This window comes from Panthera onca, chromosome C1 (genome assembly GCF_046562875.1).
Source record: "Panthera onca isolate mPanOnc1 chromosome C1, mPanOnc1 haplotype 2, whole genome shotgun sequence".
NCBI classification, from domain to species: Eukaryota; Metazoa; Chordata; class Mammalia; order Carnivora; family Felidae; genus Panthera; species Panthera onca.
The window spans coordinates 174732910-174755815 of NC_138346.1; the positions used below are offsets into that span (position 1 = coordinate 174732910).

At 37.0% G+C, this 22906-nt stretch overlaps 1 protein-coding gene and 1 pseudogene across 3 annotated transcripts in view; both read left to right on the forward strand.

Moving 5' to 3' along the window:
• The window catches only part of DAB1 (DAB adaptor protein 1), a 1137940-nt gene that overhangs the window by 417562 nt on the left and 697472 nt on the right, over positions 1-22906 (forward strand). The gene's annotated exons all lie outside the window — the stretch shown is intronic.
• Positions 21546-22681, forward strand: LOC132670843 (phenylalanine--tRNA ligase beta subunit pseudogene; annotated as a pseudogene).

Here is a 22906-nt window from a genome sequence, read left to right on the forward strand (position 1 = left end):
ACTTGATCCGCATTCTCTCCATCCCTTGGTATTATCAGTTGTTTTGGTTTTTTGTTAACAAAACCGTTCTAATAGTTGTCTAGTGGTATCTAATTACAATTTTTTATTTCCCTCATGATAAATTATGTGGAGCATCTTTTCTTATGATGATTTGTCATTTACATCCCTTTTTTGATAAAGTGTTTAAACTTTTCCCCATTTTAAAAATTGTCTTCTTATTGAGTTGTGAGAAGTCTTTGTATGTTATGCATACAAATCCTTTAAAAGATACGTGTTTTGTAAATATTTTCTCCCAATGCAGTTTATCTTTTATAGTTTTTTTGTCTTTTATAGTCTTAATAGTTTTTTGAAGAACTGAAATTTTTAATTTTCATGAAGTTCAATTTATAGATTTTGTCTTTTACAGTTCATACTTTTTGTGTCCTTCATAAGCATTTTTCCCCAACCTATGATTGCACAGATTTTCTACTGTTTTCTTCTAGAAATTTTACAATTCTAGATTTTCAAATTAATGTTTACATATGGTATGAGGGTTTTTTTAATTTGCATATGAACATCTAACTGTTCTGGCACCATTTGTTTAAAAGACTTTTCTCCATTAAACTACCATTGCACCTACTTAGTAAATCAGTTGACTATATATGTGCACACGTATTTTGGACCCTCTATTCTGTATCATTGATGTATTTTCCTACCTTTGTAGCAATAGCCCCTGTCTTGATTGCTGTTGTTGTATAGTAAGTCTTGAAATCAGATAGTCTAAGCCCTCCAATTTTGTTCTTCTCTTTCAAAATTATTTTAGTCATGATAGGTCTTTACACTTTCATATACATTTTGTAATTAACTTGTCAATTTCTTTTAAAAGTACCTACTAGAATTTTTATTGAAATCACATTGAATCTTTCGATCAATTTGGAGATTATTGATATGTTAATAATAGTGCATTTTCCAGTTCACTGACATAGTTTATCTTTCCATTTGTTTAGGTCTTTTCTAATTTCTATCATTAATTCTTTTTATGATAGCAGGACCTGAATTTGCATTATCTTGTTAGAGTTATCCCGAGGTATTTCTTTTTTTTTTTTTTCTTAATGCTATTGTGGAGGATTAGCTATTGAAAAAAAAAAAAAAAACCAGTAATGGTATTTTATCCATAATGTTCCTTCCAGGATCCAACCGTGCCCAGCAGTGGTTAAGGTGGGATCTTTGCTATCAAACAAAACTATGTCTAAATCCAGGATCACCATTCTGGAAAAGCATGTGTTGAAGAGCCCACATTCTAGTGTCAGTCAACCTGGTTTTAAAGCCTCCCTCTACCACTTACTAACTTTATAACTGTGCATTCTCCAGAGTTCAGTTTCTTCACCGATAAAATGGGCATAATAATAATATCTATCTCTGAGGGTTGTTAAAAGATTAGATAAACAGTGTAAATCAATGTTAAGCATATAGACATAACTCAAAACATGCTAGGTTTTATTATTTCTTCCTAGCTGTGTGACCTTCTTGGGCAAGCTAACTTCAAAAAACTCCATATCCACATTTATAAATTAGAGATAATAATAGTATTAATAGGGTTGTATTGAGGATTAAATTAAAATAAAACATTGAAAGTACAGAACACAGTGCCTGGCATATAGTAAGCCCTTATTAATACTAGCTACTAATAGCACATGTATTGACATGAAGCAAATGAATATTAAAAAATAAAACAGCTTCTGAACAATGAAGACTAACCTTGGAGAAAAGCTTGTAGGGAAAATTCAAAAGTTATAGAAGTAGCTGCTAGAATATTTAGATGATGCACAGACTGACTTATTGAAAACTGGTCCTTTTCAACCATTCATGCTAAATGGTTTTCTGTGGTCATCCAAAGAACTACTCCTCCCCCTACGTTGCTTCTAAACTCATTGCAGATAGTGGTGTTCAAGCTTCAAACTAAAATCAATCTATTTATTGTAGTGACTTCTAGTTACATACACCCAATTACCACTGTCATTAAGAAAGCAGTAGCTGCCGATACTGAGTAGAAATGTGACATTAAGCGTTCAATGCTTGTTGTCCAAAGTATGTCCTCCTTACCAAGGAAAATTAAAAAACACTCAAGATAATACCTTTTGTCTTTAACTCTTTGCCTACTTCCTAAACAAAACAACTTTACCAACTAACTAATTTTGCACAAGACAGGGATGTGTGGTTCTAAAAGATATTAAGTACTGATTGAGCATTTTAGTTATAGCATAATATTGGCATAGATGGTAACATAATCTCTAGAGAAATTAGCCGGTTTGATGCTCTAGGCATGTATTAAGTATGTTTGCATGGATCTAAGCACCCTGGTTAATATGGGAAATCATAAATCAATGATTTATGGAAATATTGGCTCAAGATTTAAGCCATCAGTTTGAATGCCTAGCTCTGCTATGAGATTTATAAACTTGTGTGTCTCTAGCCAAGTCCTCTGCCCTGTCTTTTCATGGTCTTCACCTATAAAATATTGGGCTGGTGTAATGAGGTTGATTAGAACTTAATGATTCAGGTTTTATTCTCTGGTTTTAAGATGCATTATCTGCCTCCAAACTTGTTGCATTGTAGTTGGAAACAAGGGAGTCCTCCTGAAAAGGCATATAATTGTCCTAAATACTCTTTGACTAAGAATGAAATTAATAACCTCCAAGGTAGTAAAAGTCAACATTATTGGAGGTATGAATTAAATGAACATTGTAGAATATTTTCTCAGCTGTAAAATAGGTTTAATTATAATTGCTTTGCAGTGTGTAGAATTAGTGAGTTAATGTTTTTTTGGACTCCCAGAATATTAGAAGTATAATAAAAGTTAGTTGCTTTCCCCACTGAACCTATTGTCTATTTAAATCTCCCAAGATATTTTATCTTGATATAATAAGGAAAACTGTGCCCTGAAGACATTTGAATCATAAGTCTGCCCCAGGATGGGAAAGATCCAGATCAGTTTTACTATCTTCAAGGGACCAAATTATCTGGTATTTTTAATACATTTACATTTTGCCCAGTTTTACCAGCACTGAATCATTTGTGCATTTTCTTCCTCAGTTCTTTTAAGCAGATCTAAGGACCCAGCTTTATAACTATACCATATTGGGGTCTGGTAAAACAACAACAACAACTTTGGAATCATATTGCCCTGTGTTTGTATCTCTTCTCTGCGACTTACACAACTGTATGATTTAGGTAAACTGCTAATTTTCTGGGAGCTTCAGTTTCTTCATCTGTAAAATGAGAATATCCTCACTTCATAGAGTTTTGGTTTTTGTTTTCGAGATTGAAAGAGACCAAATAAGTAAAACCTTCAGCAGAATGCCAAGCCTATAACCAACTAATATGTATTGTTAGGTACACTTTCATACCATAGCAAAGTGGCAGTGGGTATTCATCAGATCTCATTCCATTGGCTCTAATATTGAACTCTACAAATAGCTTAAATTGAAGTAGCCTAAATGAAGCACCTTATTTTAAAAAAAAAATTTAATGTTTTATTTATTTTTGTGAAAGAGAGTGAGAGATGGAGAGAGAGAGCGGGGGAGGGGCAGAGAGAGAGAGATGGAGGCACAGAATCCGAAGCAGGCTCCAGGCTCTGAGCTGTCAGTACAGAGCCCAGTGCAGGGCTTGAACTCACAAACCACAAGATCATGACCTGAGCTGAAGTCAGATGCTTCACCGACTGAGCCACCCAGGGGTCCCAATGGAGCACCTTATTTTATCTCCAACCCTATAGAATATGGTTATTCTATATCTATCTTACAGAAAATTATTCAGCAGTAACTTTAAGTCAGTAATATGAGGTATGTTATAAGGGAAGTTGAAAACATAATTAGGCACAGACACCTGGGTGGCTCAGCTGGTTAAGTATCCAACTCTTGATTTTCACTCAGGTCATAATCTCATGGTTTGTGGGGTCAGGCCCTGCCTGGGACTCTGCTGACAGCACAGAGGCTTCTGGGATTCTCTCTCTGTCCCTCCCCTGCTCTTATATGCATGCATGCACTCTCTCTCTCCCAAAATAAATAAATAAATAAACATTTTGAAAAAAGAACACATAATTAGGCAGGGAAAAATGTATATATACTGTGATACCAAATATATGAAATATGTATAGAACAAAAGGTTGGAAAGAAACAAGGCAGAAGCTTTAAAGTGGGTGGTAGTGAGAATATGATGATATTTTTCTGTTTTCTTCTTTTCAAAATATGGACAATTTTTATACCCTTAAAATATGGGTAATTTTTTTTCTTTTTGTATTTTCCACTTCTCAAAATTTTCTATTTTTTTAGACAGTGGACGTATGTTAAACAAATTACGAAATAGAAAGCCACATCTACTTGAATGCATAGGAACGAAGAAATCTATGTATATCAATTGTTAAAGAAATTTTGTACATAGTAAAAAAATGTTAAGATTATACCCCTCTCTGACAGGACTATGGTACATAATAATCATTTTTAGTTTGGTGAGTATTTATCAAATTTTCTCATAATCTATTTCAATTATCTTTCTTGCCTTTCCACCTTGGCCTTCTCCTTGGTATAACTTTAATTTAAGTACCTCTGCCGTGTGTGCACCAGATCACTGTGTTAACAGTGTATGAGGAATATAACTAGCCTATTATTGACATAATGTGTATGTATTTTTTAATTTGAAACATGGAAACGCCAGGTGTTCAGAATCCCTACAACTCCAGTTTTGGTTCTTGCAATAGATACTCAGTTTGAAGCCATGGCCTCCCACTATGACCTCCAGGGGACTATCTAGCAGTGTGCACTCCTCAGGTCTAAAGATGGCTTAATTAGGCATGATTATTTTCTTCCTTAAAGTATCATTCTTCTATTTTAGCATTAGTCATTGGTAAGCACGGTGGAGAGATCAGAACCGTAAGAAAATTAGGAAATGGCTTTGAGGGTCTCAGACCCCTCTTCTTGGGGCAAAGTGGCACACAGTCTCCATAGTTAAACAAAGTTAAACTTCTCAATAAAATTTTGGCATTCAGACAGAAAAAACTTTCTCTCTTCCCCAAACACAGAGCATATAGTGTCTACTCAATAAATATTGGTGAATTTAAATTTTATCAACAGGCTTTTAAAATGTTAACACTGTTAAGAATTTTTATAAAGGAGATGGAATGATTTGGAAAAACAGAAATCTTATTTTATTATCATTCTTGGGGCACCTGGGTGGCTCAGTCGGTTAAGCATCCAAGTGCAGCTCAGGTCATGATCTTGTTGTTTGTGGGTTCGAGCCCTGCGTTGGGATCTCTGTTGACAGCTCAGAACCTGGAGCCTGCTTTGGATTCTGTGTCTCCCTCTCTCTCTGCCCCTCCCCTGGTCATGCTTTCCCTCTCTTTCTCTCTCACTCTCTCTCTCTTTCTCTATCTCTCTTAAAAATAAATAAACATTAAAAAAATTAAAATGTTGATCTTTCTTTTGCTAGCAAACAACAACAAAAACAGACAAGGTCTCTATGATGGATTTTCATGGCACTTAAAATAACCCTTAACTTTGGCCTACAAACCTTATGTGAATTGGTCCCTCCCAACCCATCTCTCTGTGTTTACCTCATAACACTGCTACCCTCTTTTGTTTTGCTCCCAACACATATTTTGTGATAAATATGCTGGTTCTTACCTCTGAGCTTTTGCAGTTGATGATCCCTGTGCATGGAATGCTTTTCTGTTCTTTTTATCTCCCTGGCAAATTCTTGTTTAGGTCTTATTATCTCCTCAGAGAGGACTTTCCTGATGGACATATGCGAAGTTATTCTCCTCAGTCACTGATCTCATCACTGTTTTATTCTTTCATAGAATTGTTCTCTATCTGAAATATCTTTTTTTTTAAATATTTGTTCCCATATTTATTCTCATCAAAAGAAAAACTCACTGTAGGCAGGGGCTTTCTTGTCTTCTACTACTGATTCTCCCCTCCTGTAGAATATCTGTGGAAGGAAGGCAAAGAAGGAAAGAAGGAAGGAGGGAGGGAAGGAGTTTAAATCAAGTCATCCTTACAACCATCCTATGTGGTACAATCCATAATCTCAATTTTACAGATGAATAAACTGAGGTAAGGGAAAGTTATTTCTTTATATAGTCATCACAACTAGTGAATGGAATAACTGGGATTCTAAATAGAATCTTCTTGGATTTGAGAACAGCTCTTTATCCTAAAAGAACATTCTGGAACTGCTACTCCAACCGTGTTAGAATAACTATTACCAGATTTACTCTTGCATTGTAAACAACTAGAAAACTAGACAAAGTAAGTTGATTTTAGGAGAGGGGTAATAGGAAGCTCAGAAATGTGATCCGTAATATAAAGGAAACAACCAAGGTGAAAACTGCTTGTTCTTGCTTTCTGCCTAGAGGTACTTTCTGAATTGCAGCAGGCGGAAGGAGAAATCAAGCATAGCAGGGCAAAATGGAGATGAGGAGGTTATGATCAGAATTCAGTGAAACTGAAGGTGTCTTAAAGTAACAGGACAGAGATCCAGAGAAGAGGTGGGCATGTAGAAGAGCTCCAAAAATATGCATATGGGTCCCCTTTAGGCTGTTTACTGAATACAGACCTATGAATGTGGAGGGTACACCCCTACTCAGCTAAGCAAAGAATAACTAGCGAGTTGTAAACCAAACAATTCCCAGAGCTGACCAGGGAATTGGAGTTCTGAGCATCAAGAGTAGAGAGATCCCAACACCCAGGAAATTCCTTAGAAACCCAAGAAGGATCATGCCTTAGTGGTTGAGCTAAACACGTTCTAGAGTAATGGCTACTCTAGACCTGCCACGACAAAGCTTAAAAACAAGCCTTGAAATGATCAGGCTGATCCACAAGTAATTGCCAAAGTGAACTTTGACACTCTTTAAAGGAAGACAACAAAATCAAGAAAGTCAAAAACCAGAAACGTTTATAATAACCAACATCTAAGAAACAAAACAACAACAACAAACAAACAAAACTTATAAGACATGTGAAAAAGCAAGAAAATGTGACCTACAATTAGAAAATATAAAGTTAGGGGGCACCAGGTGGCTTAGTCGGTGAAGCGTCCAACTTAAGCTCAGGTCATGGTTTGTGAGTTCGAGCCCCACGTCAGGCTCTATGCTGACAGCTCAAAGCCTGGAGCCTACTTTGGATCTGTTTCTCCTCTCTCTCTGCCCCTCCCCTGCTTGCTCTCTCTCTCTCTCTCTCTCAAAAATAAACAAAAATTAAAATATTTTTTTTAAAAAAGAAAGAACAAAAAAGTTAGTAAATAAACACATAAGAAATGGCAGGCATGATGGAATTAATAAACAAGGACTTAAAAATAGCTATTATAATAGCTTGTCTTTTAAAGAAAACATTGAACATGAGAAAGAATGAAAAATATATAAATATATTTAAGACTTGATCTAATATATGTAATTATATGTATACATATGTATATATAATTATATGTATATAATATCTGTATATATGTATACACATCAAATAGAACTTCATTTTTTATAATTTTTTTAATGTTTAATTGTTTTTGAAAGAGAGAGAGAGACACACAGAGTGTGAGCAGGGAGGGGCACAGAGAGAGGGAGACACAGAATCCAAACAGGCTCCAGGCTCTGAGCTGTCAGCACAGAGCCCGATGCGGGGCTCAAACTAACAAACCGTGAGATCATGACCTGAGCTGCACTTGGATGCTTAACCGACTGAGCTACCCAGGCCTCCCTCAAATAGAACTTATAGAGTTGAAAAATTATGATATCTGAAATTTAAAATTCACTGAAAAGGCATAACATTAAACACTATTAAAGAAGAGATAAGAGAATTTTAAGACACAGCAGTAGAAATTACCCGAAAGGAAACACAAGAGAAAAAAATACCTAAATAAATCTCGGTAACAGAAACAGTGGGGCAATATTCAGTGATTTATATACATACAATTAGAATCTCAGAAGGGGAGAGAGAGAGAGAGCAGAAAAATTATTTGAGGAAATAATGGATGGATTTTTTTTCAGGTTGGCTGTAAACTCACAGAGAAAAGAAACTAAATGAAAATCAAGCAAGATAAACAAAAATAAAACTGGACCAGGACACATCACAGTCAGATATCTCAAAAACAGTGATAAAATGAATATCTTAAAAGAAGCCTGAGGAAAGGCACACATTAAATATAGAGGGGGAAAAAAAAAGAAATTCAATGAACTACATTAAATGTAGCTAATATAAGTGTAAGTAAAAAGGTAGAGATTATCACACTGGGTTAAAACTAAAGCCTAAGTACATACTGTCTACAAGAAACTCACTTTCTTTTAAAAAAATTTTTTTAATGTTTATTTATTTCTGAGACAGAGAGAGACAGAGCATGAACGGGGGAGGGTCAGAGAGAGGGAGACACAGAATCTGAAACAGGCTCCAGGCTCTGAGCTGTCAGCACAGAGCCCGACGCGGGGCTCAAACTCACAGACCGCGAGATCATGACCTGAGCCGAAGCCGGCCGCCTAACCGACTGAGCCACCCAGGCACCCCGAAACTCACTTTCAACATATAGACACAAATAAGGTCTAAGTAAATAATGAGAATATTCAGATCATAACAAAACTGGAGAAGCTATATTAATGCCAGAAAAAGTAGGTTTCAGGACAAGAAACATTGCCAGGGATAACGATGAACATTGCGTGATGATAAAAGGGTCAAGAATATATAACCAACCTACACATTTACACCCATAACAACAGAGCTTCTAAATATATGAAGCAAAACTGAAATTAATAAAACCACTGAAATTAATAAAAAATTAATAAAAATTAGTTAAATTTAGAGATTACAACCCTCCTCTTTCAATAATTTATACTGACATTTTATAAAACTCAAATCCAACAGCAGCAGATTACACATTCTTTCCAGGTTCTCGTCAAACATTAATCAAAATAGGCAAGAAGTTAGATGTATTGGCAAATTGTTGGCAATAAAAAAGTTAGCAACATTTATAGAAGAAATGCAAAGTTGATTAACCCATTATATATTAAAAGTTGCAGGATTCAAATTCAGTATTCAAAAACTTACTGTATTTCTGTGTAAACAGTGAAATAAAAAATACTTTTCTTAACTACAAAACCGCCAGGCCTGCGCAACAAAAACTACAAAGCATGGCTGAAAGAAATTTTAAAACAAATGAAGAGCTTTACCATATTGCTGGATTAGAAAACTCAAAATTTATTGAAGTATAATTGACAAAAAAAAATCTTATTAGTTTCATTTGTACATCAGAGTGATTTAGCATTTTTATACATTATGAAATGGGGCGCCTGGCTGGCTCAGTCAGAAAAGCATGCAACTCTTGATCTCGGGGTTGTGAGTTTGAGTCCCACGTTGGGTGAAGAGATTATTTAAAAAGAAAATCTTTAAAAAAAAAGAAATGAAATGAACTGCACCATAAGTGGTCCATATTCCCTATGTTATATACCTCCATGTCTTATTTATTTTATAACTAGAACTTTGTACCTTTTAATCTCCTTTACCTGTTTCGCTTGCTACCCTCCTCCTCCCCTTCTGGTAACCATCGGTTTGTTTCCTTCATCTATTAGTCTGTTTCTGTTTTGTTTGTTTGTTTTTGCTTCGTTTTGTTTTAGATTACAAATGTAAGTGAAATCTCATGGTATCTGTCTTTCTCTGACGTTTCACTTAGCATAATACCCTCTTGGTCCATCTATGTTGTTGCAAATGGCAAGATTATATTCTTTGTATGACTGAGTAATACTCCTGTGTGTGTGTGTGTGTGTGTGTGTGTGTGTATCACTTCTTTATTCATGAATGTGTCAATGAGCACTTAGATTTCTTCCATTTCTTAGCTATTGTAAATAATGCTACAATAAACATAGAAGTGCATGTATCTCTTTGAATTAGTGTTTTCCTTCAGATGGATACACAGAAGTGGAATTGCTAGATTGTGTGATATTTCTATTTTACATTTTTTGAGGAACGTGTATGCTGTTTTCCACAGTGGCTGCACCAGTTTGCATTCCCACCAACAATATATGAGAGTTCCTTTTTCTCCATGTCCTTACCAACACTTGCTATTTCTTGTCTTTTTCATACTAGCCATTCCAAGTGATGTGAGGTGATATCTCATTGTGGTGTTGATTTGCAGTCCCTTGATACTTAGTGATGCTGAACATCTTTTCATGTGCCTATTGTCCATGTGCATATCATCTTCGGGAAAATGTCTCTTCAGATCCCCTGCCCATTTTTAAATCAGGCTGGGGTTTTTTTTAATATATATTTCGTTGTGTATGTTTTTAAATATATTTTGGATATATTTATTAACCAATCCCTTATTGGTTGTATGATTTGCAAATATCTTCTCTCATTCAGTAGTTTGCCTTTTTGTTGTGTTGATGGTTTCCTTCACTGTGAAAAAGTTTTTTAATTTGATGTAATCCTATTTGTTTATTTTAGTTTTTGTTGCATTTGCCTGAGGACACTGGTCAAAAAAATATATATTGTTAAGACTGATGTCAAGAATTTACTCCTTATGTTTCTTCTGGGAGTTTTACGGTTTTGGATCTTATGTTCAAGTTTTAATCCATTTTGAATTTATTCTTAATTCTTTAATGTTTTTATTTTATTTTTTAGAGAGAGAGACACACAGTGAGAGCAGGGGAGGGACAGAGAGAGAGATGGAGACAGAATCTGAAGCAGGCTCTGGGCTCTGAGCTGTCGCGCAGAGCCCGACATGGGGCTTGAATTCACAGACTGCAAGATCATGACCTGAGCCGAAGTCGGACGCCCAACCGACTGAGCCACCCAGGCACTCCTTGAATTTATTTTGATATATGGTATAAGATAGTGGTCCAGTTTCATCCTTTTTCATGTAGGTGTTCAGTTTTTCCAGCACCATTTATTGAAGAGACTGTCTTTTTCCCCCTTTTATATTCTTGGCCTACTTTGTCATAGATTAATTTACCATATATGTGTGGATTTATTTCCAGGACCTATTGCATTGACCTGTGTTTCTGTTTTTGTGCCAGTACCATACTGATTTCATTACTATAGCTTTAGAGTATAGTTTAAAATCAAGATGCATAATACCTCTAGCTTTGTTCTTTCTTAAGACTGCGTTAGTTATTTGAAGTCTTTTGTGGTTTTATATAAATTTCAATTTTTTTTCTAGTTCTGTGAAAAATGCCCTTGACATTTTGATGGGGCTTGTATTGAATCTGTAGATTGCCTTGAGTGGTATAGACATTTTAACAGCATTAATCCTCCCAATCCATAAGCACAGGGTATTTTTCCATTTTTTCATGTTGTCTTCAATTTCATTCATCATTGTCTTTCAGTTTTCAGATCATAGGTCTTTCATTTCCTTGGCTAAATTTATTCCTAGGTTACATTTTATTTTTTGATGCAATTATAAATAGAATTGTTTTCTTAATTTCTTTTTTCTGATAGCTCATTATTAGGGTATAAAAATGCAACCAATTTCTGTCTACTAATTTTGTAGCCTGTGACTTTACTGAATTCATTTATTAGTTCTAATAGTGTTTTGGTGGAGACTTTAGGGTTTTCTATATATAGTATCACGTCATCTGCATAAAGTGACAGTTTTACTCCTTTCTTTCCAATTTCGATGCCTGTCATTTGTTGTTCTTCCTAATTTCTGTGACTGGAATCTCAGTATTTTTAATGTGCCCATTCTCTCCCAGTGAACCACTGATCAATGCAGTCCCAAACAAAATCACAGCAAGCTTTTTTTTAGCATTAAAATTGACAAGCCTATTCTAAAATTTATATGAAAATACAAAAAAAAAAAAAAAAACACGCCACTAGAATAGCCAAAACAACATTGAGAAAGACAAAGTTGGAAGACTTCTAATACTTTATTTCAGAACACTGTAAACTACAGTAGTCAACATAGAATAGAATTGATACAAGTATATTATTCAATGGAACAGAACAGAAATTCCAGAAATAGACCCACACATATATAGTAGTGCCCCCCATCCCCAATTTCACTTTTCATTGTTGAATTACCCACAATAAACTATTGTCTGAAACTAGGTGATCCTCCTCCTGACATATTGTTAGAAGGTCAATAGTAGCCTAATGGTACATCACAGTGTCTACGTCATTTACCTCACTTTATCTCATCACACAGGCATTGTCTTACATCATCACCAGAAGAAGACAGGTGAGTGCAGTATGATAAGATATCTTGAGAGAGAAAGACCGCATTCCCATAACTTTTTTTACAGTATGTTTTTATAAGTGTTCTTTTTTACTATTCATTAGTGTTGTTAATCTTTTACTGTGTCTAACTTATAAACTCTACCTTAGATATGTATGCACAGGGAAAGAGTATATATAGGGTTCAGTACGTCTGTGGTTTCAGGCATCCACTAGGGGTCTTGGAACATACCCACCATAGATAATGGGGAATGACTGCATGTTTAATCAAATTTCACCAAATTTGCTAAAGCAACTCCATGGAGAAAAAGACTCCTTTTTACCAAATAGTGATCGAATAACCGAATATTCATATGACAAGAAAAGTACTTGATCCTTGTCTTACACCATAAACCAAAATGACTTGAAGTGGATAATAGACCCACACAGAAGAGCTGAAACTATGAAACTTCTAAAGGAAAACAGATAAGCAAATACGATAACCTTCAGTTAGGTAGTGTTCTTTAGGACGCAAAGCATGAGACATAAGGAGAAATAGATAAATTTTGCTTCACCAAAATTAAGATGTTTGCTCCTGAAAGACACTGTTAAGGAAAAGAAAAACCAGAGAATGAAAGAAAATATGCATAAAGTAAATATCAGATAAATGACTTGTACTCAGAAGTGTGTATGTATGCATATATATATACGTATATATATATATATATATGTATATATATGTATACATATATATGTATGTGTATATATACGTATATATATACACATACATATATATATGTATATATATACACATACATATATATGTATACATACATATACATATATATAAATATATGTATACATATATATACATATATATATTGTATATATATGTATACAACTCAATAACAAGAAGATAAACAATCTTACTTTAAATGGGCCAAATATTTGAACATTTGCTTCACAAAGAAGATATATGATTAGCCAATTGGTACATGTAAAGATGCTGTTTCAGGTTCCTAGGGCACTTGTAAGTACTGTGAACTAGGTGACTAAATAGAACAGAAATTGATTCTGTCATAGGTCTCCACACTACAAGTCTGAAATCAAGGCATCAGTAGGGCTATGCTCCTTCTGAAGGCACTGGGGAAGTAGCTGTTCCATAGCATTCTTTTAGCTTCAAGTGGTTGTTGGCAACACTTGGCATTCCTAGACTTGTAGATACATCACTCCGTTCTCTGCCTCCATCTTCACATGACATTCTTCTCTGTGTGTGCCAGAGAAGTGTGGCACAGAGTGTATATCTACATGAACTTTTTGTAAGGACTGGCCATTGGATTTACAGCCCACTAAAATCCAGTTTGACTTTATCTTAACTTGATTACATCTGCAAAGACCTCACTACCAAATAAGTTCACAATTTATAAATACTGGGTGTCAGGTTAGGTCTTTAACCTATCTTTTTTGGGGGAAAAATCCAACACATAACAGATGCCCACCATCATCAGGGAATTACAAATTAAAACCACAGTTAGAATGCCTACTAGAATGGCTAATAGTTTTTGAGAATACTAAGTGTTGACATTGTAGAACAAATAGAATTCTCATGCTTTGCTAGCGGGTGGTAGAATGGTGCAGCCATTTTGGAAAATAGCCGATTTCTTATAAAGGTAAGTATGTTATCACCATAGGCCCAGAAATTTCAGTCCTAGATATCTACCTAAAAGAAATTAAAACATACATCCAGACCCAGACCTGCACGTGAATATTCATAGCAGCTTTATGCACAATAACCAAACCTGGAAACAATTCAAATATTCATTAACAAGTGAATGGATAAACAAATTGTTGTAGATCTACACAAGGGAACAACGGCAATAAAAGGGAATAAGTTTTGGGTGTATGTAAGGACTTGAATGCACCTCAAAATTAGTATGGTAAGCGCAAGAAGTCGGAGACTAAACATTACATAATGACTCAATTTATGTGACTGTCTAGAATAATCTATAATGACAAAAATCAGATGATGCTTTTCTTGAGTGGGGAGTGAAGAGGGGAAATTTTCTGAAAAACATCCGAAAACAACTTTTGGGAGTTGATGAAAATGTTCTATGTCTTGATTGTGGTGGTGGCTACATAAGTGTATACATTTGCTAAAACATAATGAGTATACTTAAAATAGGTTCATTTTATTTCATGTAAATTATGCATCAATAAACTGATTTTTTAAATATAGCCATCTGTTACTGGAATGGAGCTCCTCTGGGATAACTGCTCTTCTCTAACTCACATTTAAGCCAGGCACTTATGAGAAGTAAATAGAATAACACCCACTAACATCCTGTGCCCGCCCTATCATAAATAGTCAGAACACGTTCCTGTTTCTGGAAATTTTAGGACCTATGACATAGTGTTAATGTTTATATTTATATTTATTCAGTGGTTGCTAGTTATTCTATTTCACAGATGTGGACAATTATACCATTTTCTGAATTTTGCTGGTCTTGTAGCTTTCATAAATTACAAACTCTTAATATAAACTTGATTGTAGTATAGTGGAAAGAACCGATAGGCTTTAGGGCTAATCAGCTTGTGGTTTAAATTCTGGCCGGGCCATTTACCAGCTGGACAGCCTTCGTTCCTTTATTTAAAAATGTGTGTTAAGCAATTGTGATGTACCACAGGGGATGTGCATTAAGGAGATGTGCTCCTAGCCTCATGGAGCTTAAAGTCCCCTCCTTCAACTTGTTTTCCTTCTCCAGGTTGCTGGATTTTACCGTCTGTAAATTGGGTTGTACTGCCATTTTTACAGGGTGGTCGTGAGGATGAAGTGAGCGGACTGAATAATCTACTCAAGTTTCCTCTTGCCCTACCTGTGTGTCTTTCCAACTTCTTACTGTGCTCTCCTTCTTTCCTGTCTATCCTATCATGTCCTATCCTCTCCCATCATGAATTTTTTTCATTATTGAAGTATAATTGACATGCAATGCTATATTCGTTTTACACGTATAATATATTGATTCAGCAATTCTATACGTTATTCAGCGTCCCCCACGATAAGTGTAGTCACCATCTGTCACCGTACACATGATTACAATATTATTGACTATATTCCCTATGCTGGGTTTTTCATCTCTGTGACTTATTTATTTTATAACTGGAAGTTTGTACCTCTTAATCCGCTTCACCTATTTTACCCACCCCCTCTCTACCTCCCCTCTGGCAACCACCAGTTTGCTCTCTGTATTTAAGAATCTGTTTGTTTTTGCTTTTTGATCTTTTGTTTTCTTAGGTTCCCCATATAAATGACATCGTATGTTATTTGTCTTTCTCTGTCTGACTTATTTGCTTAGTGTAATACCCTCTAGGTCCATTCCTGTCACAAATGGCAAAAATCTCAGTCAGATTGGCTAATCTCAAAAACACAAGAAATAACAAGCATCAAGGAAGATTTGGAGAAAAGATTTGGCAAAGATTTGCAGAAAAGGTTTGGAGAAACAGTGCTCATGCACTGTTGGGGGTAATGCAAATTGGTGCAACCACTGTGGAAAACAGTATGGAAGTTCCTCAAAAATTGAAAATAGAAATGCCATACGATCCAGTAATTCCCTCATGAATCTTATTCATGTCTCCTTCTATACTATATAACACATCAAATTCCAATGCTTGTTTCTTTTTTTTAAAGAAATGCTATTCATTTATTTATTTATTTATTTATTTATTTATTTATTTATTTATGAGAGTGCATGAGTAGGGGAGAGAGGCGGGGGGGGAGAGAGAGAGAGGGAGAATCTCTTTTAGTTTTTAATTTTTTTTTTTTTACATTTATTTATTTTTGAGAAACAGAGTGAGACAAAGCGTGAGTGGGAGAGGGGCAGAGAGAAGGAGATACAGAATCTGAAGCAGGCTCCAGGCTCTGAGCAAGTGGTCAGCACAGAGCCTGATGCAGGGCTCAAACCCACAAACTGTGAGATCATGACCTGAGCCAAAGTCGGACACTCAACCAACTGAGCCACCCAGGCACCCCAAGAGAGAGAGAATATCTTAAGCAGGTTCCACACTGAGCGTTGAGCCCAAAGTGAGGTTCTATCCCACGACCTTGGGATCATGACCTGAGCTGAAATCAAGAGTCAGACATTCAACCAACTGTGCCACCCAAGCACCCCCCAATACTTGTTTCTTTTCTCAGCTAAAATTATTTACATTTCTGAATGAATTCATTCAGCTGTTTTCCTATTTAAATTATTTTATTGTTAAACTTATATTGGATGATATTTAAAAAAAAAAAAAAAAGTTCCTGGAGTGATTTTTGGGTAACCAAAGTTAAGTAGACTATTATATTCCTTAACAATACCTGTTTATATTTGTATGGCATTTTACCTTTACAAAGCTTTTTTGTATCTATCATTTCATTTAATGATCTCAATAATCCTGTGAGGTCAGTGAAGGGATTATCATGTCTACTGTCTAGATTAGTGTACCAACGCATATCTATATTAAAAGAGTATTTACAGCAGAGACGTAATTTGAACCTGCTTATGCTTTTTATTTGTGTATGTATTCAGCCACATTTATTGGCTAGTGATTGTATCCTGGCTATAGTGTGATGCTGCCCTTAAGAAGTTAAATGTCTGTGAGGGCGTGCAGCCTGCAAATGGAGAGCAGTGACAGAGTATGGATGCACATACCAGATGTAGGTTGTCAGTAAGGAGCCAAGGATCAGCCTTGTAGGGACATGTGGAAAGGGGATTACAATGTGCCACTTAAGCAGAGTATTGAGACTCATTGTGATTTCCCCATGTAAATGAGGAAGGAAAAGGCCTTCCTAAAATACGCCCAAACAAGAACCCTTAGGAGTGGATATTTAATCTCTACTCTCATTCATGCAAAATAATTCTTCACTATGATGAAAGAAAGAAAGAAAGAAAGAAAGAAAGAAAGAAAGAAAGAAAGAAAGAAAGGAGAAATGAAAAGAATCACAGAGAATAGTCACAGTCCAGGCCCTCACCAACTATGCCCCCTTTTCTGGATAAAAGGAGGAAACAAGACTGGTTTCCTGCAACTATTTCTTGGGCCACTTTCCCTCAGACCCTGGTCCTGCTCAGGCTGGACAAAGCCTGTACAGGGAGGTAGGGAGAATGGTGTTTGTGTTCATCAGTGTACATTTCTTGAAACTGGCCACCAGTGAACAATCAAATCGCCTTGGAATATTCTTAAGCTTCCTACATGTTTGATTAGTTTTTCCCAGTAGGAAATGAAATAAAAGAAGCAGTTATTAAGAGAGCTTGCTCTCTGCGTGGCCTAAGACTGGCTCCTGGAGTAACAGTGATCTTCAGAGCAGACAGGAAAGTCAGAGTCATTCCAGGTGTTTAACGGAAAGGCTGGAACTGGATGTGTGTGGTCTTCATAGTGGATGGGAGCAGAGGAGGGCGGGAGAATCTGAGGTCTCTTTTTGGCTGATCCACAGACTGATTGACACTCTTGGCTCAATTTTCCTCTTTGTAAAAGAAGATTATCCATGTGTAAGATTCTTCCATGTCTTCATTCTCTTGGTAGCCCACAGAGCATGGCCCTCTGCTAGGTGTCCAGCATGTAAGAGCAAGATATAAGTAAGATTCAGCTCTCTAGAGGAGTTCCTGCTGAAAATGGGGTGAGCCAACATAAAGGCTGAGGGTGGGTGAAGGGCACTGTGGGCCTAGATGATGGGCCAAGTCATCATGGAAGAGGCAGGGAACTGCATGGGAATGTGAAAAGGAGAATCCTGGCTGATGGTGTGGCCAAAGAGCAATTTTGGGGGAGAAGAGAAATATCTAAGGAAGACCTTTCATGTTTGGGCATGATATGTGATATAAGACCTCTCTTCCAAGACCCCTATTAAATATTAAGTAAAATTTATACTGCTCATTAATATTTGGTGAAGTGGATCATCTTTGGAAAGAAAGAAAAGAAGTACTGAGACCTGCTTCATGGTTTATGTGGGACACAAGAGACAAGACACAGGAAGAAAGTAAGCTTATATTTAAATATATAAATAAATACATATATATTTACATATGTGCATATATATACACACATATCTCTGTAACTAATCATATAGATCACATGTACATGTGTATGCACACTATCTATGTATATGTGAATATATGGTATATATGTACCTCTTCCTAAAAAAAAACTTCTCAGAGAACAAAAAGCAATGTTATCTGGATAACATGCTCTTAGTGAATGAATGTGAGCTAACACTTAAATACTTACTATGTACCACGTCCTTTTCTAGGTACCTTAAATGTAATATGTCTTCTTCAATCCTTACAATAACTTCATCAGGTAGGTACTACAATTATCATCCTTTTGCAGAGGAAGGAGGAATCTGAGAAACAGAGAATTTCAGTTATTTGCCGAAGGACACATAGCAAGTAAGAAATAAAGCTGAGCTTTGGATCCAGGCAGCCTGGATCTAGGACCTCAACTCTTAACTTCAGTGCCCTTAAATTACATAAGATGTGATTCACTTGTAATAGTTTTTGAATCCTTTAGGGAGCCTTAAGTACTGATGGAAGAATCAAGGCAGCTTTGATTCTCAAGTAGTCAAGTGTGGGGAACAGAAACTCCCTCTCTTCTTGGTGGCTTTAAGTGCATTGCTCCCTGAATTCAATTGTAGATCCTTAGACAAGATTTGCTAATTTGGTTCTTTTATTCAATAACTATTTACTGAGTAACCACTATGTGCCACAAATCCTTTGATGTTGTAGAAAAAGAATAGTAAAAAAAAATTATAATAAGCAAAATCCTGGGGCGCCTGGGTGGCTCAGTCAGTTGAGCATCCTACTTCGTCTCAGGTCATGATCTCACAGTGCGTGGGTTTGAGCCCTGCGTCAGGCTCTGTGCTGACAGCTCAGAGCCTGGAGCCTGCTTTGGATTCTGTGTCTCCCTCTCTCTCTGCCCTCCCCCCTGCTCAAAAATAAATAAACATTAAAAAAAATTTTTTAAATAAGCAAAATCCCAGTTGTTATAGAGTTTACATAAAGACAACAGAAGAGCATTTTGATGGTTTGTAGAATCGTGATAACTGCCATAGAGATAAGGGGTGCATGAGAGTGCAGAGGAGGGAGGGGAGCTGCTATAAAATATAGGTGGTCCAGGGAAGACTTGTTGACATGGTGACTTTTGAGCAGAGACCTAAGGGAAATGAAGGATCAAGCCTGCAGTATCTGGAAGAAGAACACTGCAGGCAGAGGAAATGGCAAGTGGAAAAGCCTTGAGGTTCAGTTGAATTTAACACGTGTGAGGAGGAGGTGGAGACCAGTACGTCCGGAGTAGGCTGAGCTAGAATCAGAATCAGAGGGGTAAAATGGCAGGTGAGAAGTTGAACGAAGACTTTGGTTTTTCACTCTGGGATAAGTAACCACAGGAGTGCAGAGGCATGAAGCCATGGTTTTGTTTTTGTTTTTGTTTTTGTTTTTTGTTTTGTTTTGTTGTCTGCCTTGTCTCTTAAAAAGCTAATGATAAAGGGCAAGAGTGGACACAAATTATTGTTGCAAAAATTCAGGCAAGAGATGATGGGAGTAGTGTGGGAGGTGGTCAAAAGTGGTTGGGCTATATTTTGAAGGTAGAGTTAATCACATTTGGAAGTTTTCACTCCATAGGTGATATGTATAGATGATAAAACAGGCTAAGATCACTTCTGGACGAAGTCTTGGTAGAGAAGGAAAAGTATTCATGGATGGAAGCCTGGGCACCTCTGACCTTGAGAGATTGAAGAGACAGGAGGGATCAACAAATGAGAACAAGAAGGAGTAGCCAGGGAAGAAAGGAACACTAAGGAGAGGAGCATGCTGGAAATCATGTAAAGAGTGTGCTTCACGGAGGAGGGTGACCAACTGTGCTGCATGATGCTAACAGTCGATAAAGACCGAGAACAGAGTGGTGGGTTAACAAAATGGAGGTCACTGGTGACCTTGACGAAAGCTGCTCCTGACTGGAGTAGGTTTAAGAGAAAATTGAGTTACCCCTGGACATGTTTTCACATGAGACTTTGATCTGAGTGAAAACGGAATCTGCTTTCACACTCCTCAGAGTCCTGAGTCTTGTCCTGACAAAACCAAGGCTCAGAGGCCCAGGGCTTTAGAAATAGCAAATAAGAAAGTGAAACCTTTGAACTTGGAAATAGTATTAAAGTTGTCATCAAGGGCTTGAAATGTTGGAGTCACACATCTTGCTCCAGGAAACAAAATGGACCAGTTGTTGGATTTATTCTGGTCCTCTGCCTAAGACAACAGCTAAAGAATCTCCTTTATGTATTTATCCAGGGACTTTGTCCTCACATCCTCCCTTGACAATAAAATGTAGTGTCCTCCAGAGTCTGGACTCCCTGGGAAAAAAAAATAATTGTATCTCTCTGTCTCTCTCTCTCTCTCTCTCTCTCTCTGATGAAAATTTCTTCATCATAATTCATAGTTGGTGGAGCATGCTCTAAATGCCGGGTGTGGGTAGTGTGAGTGTTGAATCTGGACATAGGGAAATGAATTCAATACTCTCTCACTAGTTTGTTGTGCAGAAATAATTATACCATTATATCCTTGTGTGCCTCAGCATCTCCATTTAGTTTGGAGGCCTGGCCCCAACAAGGAACAGAGTCGATAGCTGTTGGAATGACTTGCTGCAGTGAACCCACCATCCCTGCTTTGGGGTATAGTACTAGGCGTCATAGCATCATGGAGTCAAAGATAGTTTGGCAGGATAACTTCCATATTCCCTTGAGTCTTACGTTCTCTGATCCATTCTAAAATTCATTTATGTTTTCCAAGTTGCTAATTTATCTCAGCCTTCCCTTATTTATATTAATCACACTTCCTCTTTGCAAGAGGAATAGGGACATTTTCCATCCAGTCATCTTTATGAATCTTGTATCCGTTTGGATACCTATAAATTGTGGAGAACAGCATTCAATCTTGTTTTCTCAGAAACTCAAGACTGGGCAGCTGAGACCTGGGGTCCTGGCCCCTCTGGTTGTTTGCTTTGACTCTTAGTGCTGGTGTCAGTGAATTCCCAGCTACCTTTGGCTGGCTTTGTGTACTTGGTCAAGGTAATTAACCTCTCTGTGCCTTGGCTTTTCAACTGAAAGAGGAATATCACTATCACATGTGTTGAGAAAACCTATGTGAGAGTCCTTGGGACTTACCTGAGAGTAGCAACCATTAGTTAACTCTCTACTTACCTGATAGATAACTGCCAATTGTAGCTATATGGCCATATCTACTCTAGTCAGAGTTTGCTATGCAAAAATAGCAAGAGAGGTTCTCTCAACTCAGGACTTGATGGAAACAACAAAGAAGTTAAATGAAAATCAAACACATGATCAAGAATGAAAGTCCTCCTTAAATGCTATTTATATATATCTTTGGAAATAAACCACTATACCCAGTTGTCCATGATAGCAATGGTGCTGTCATCTTAAGGCCTATCATCAATGAAAATAACTCCAAATTAACAGTAAATACTAGAATGGATTCCCTGAATGCACAGGAACTGACTTTACTAAGGCAAAAATAGTTCTTGCTGTCATTGTCACCATGTTCAGTGAATATTATGAGAATCAATTCACAATTGAATCAGCTGAGGTGGTTTTTCCTAATGGAAAATCACATACCTTTCCAGAACTGACTTAATGAAAGGAGATGGTGATATCTGATCCAATTAACAAATAAGTTGGAACCCGAGCAATTCCAGAAAATCCTGCGAAACTTCTGACTGGGATGGATTTAAAGTCAGAAGTCATAGGTTATGGGAATTGGATTGAGATTGAAATCTCTCCAACCAGAACTGACATTATCCATGCATGTGATATTGTAAAAGATGGAGCTATTGCTTATGGATATAGCAACATTCAGGTGGCTCTCCCAGAAACATACACTGTAACTAATCAGTTTCCTCTTAACAAGCTCAGAGGACTTCTAAGACATGACAGGGTAGCTGCTGGATTCACTGAAGACTCGGCTTTCGTCTGTGCCCCCAAGGAGGTATTGCTGATAAACTTGGTTTCGACATCTCTGCAACAAAGGCAGTTCATATAAGTGATCCTACAGCCATTTAATTTCAGATGGTACACATTGCCCTTCTTCCTGGCCTCCTAAAGACCATAGCCACAAATTATATGATGCCCTTCCTCTAAAACAAATCTCTGACACTGTAGTAAAAAATGCTAGCAGAGACGTAGATGAAAGAAACTACAGGCATCTCTGTGCTATTTATTACAGTAAGAATCCTTGGTTTGAAATAATCCGTGGGTTTCTGGACAGAATTATACAGCTGCTTCATGTGCCTCCTGGTGAAAAGAAGGGGGATGGTGTGATCACAGCATCAGAAGGCCCTTCCTTCTGGGGCATGCATCGAGATGCTTGCCAGCGATCAAAGCATCAGGAAGCTTAGGGTCAGTCCTTCATCCTGATGTCATCACCAAATTTGAGCTAACTTTGTCCTGCTCCTCCCTGGAAATCAGTATCGGGCCCGTTTTGTGAAGAGGGGTCTCTGTTGGGTGATTCTCTCCATGAGGCTTCCCTTCTCCTCCCCTGATGTCCTTTATTTGTCCCCACAGGGGACATCCATTTGTGCTTTAATGTTTAATTAAGTGGAAAGCAGTGAAAAGAAAAAGAATGAAAGCCCTCCTAAAAGTGTCTACCAGTCTGCATACTGTACAGTGGGTTTTGACATCAGCTTCCAGTTTGCCCTCACTTGGGCCCTAT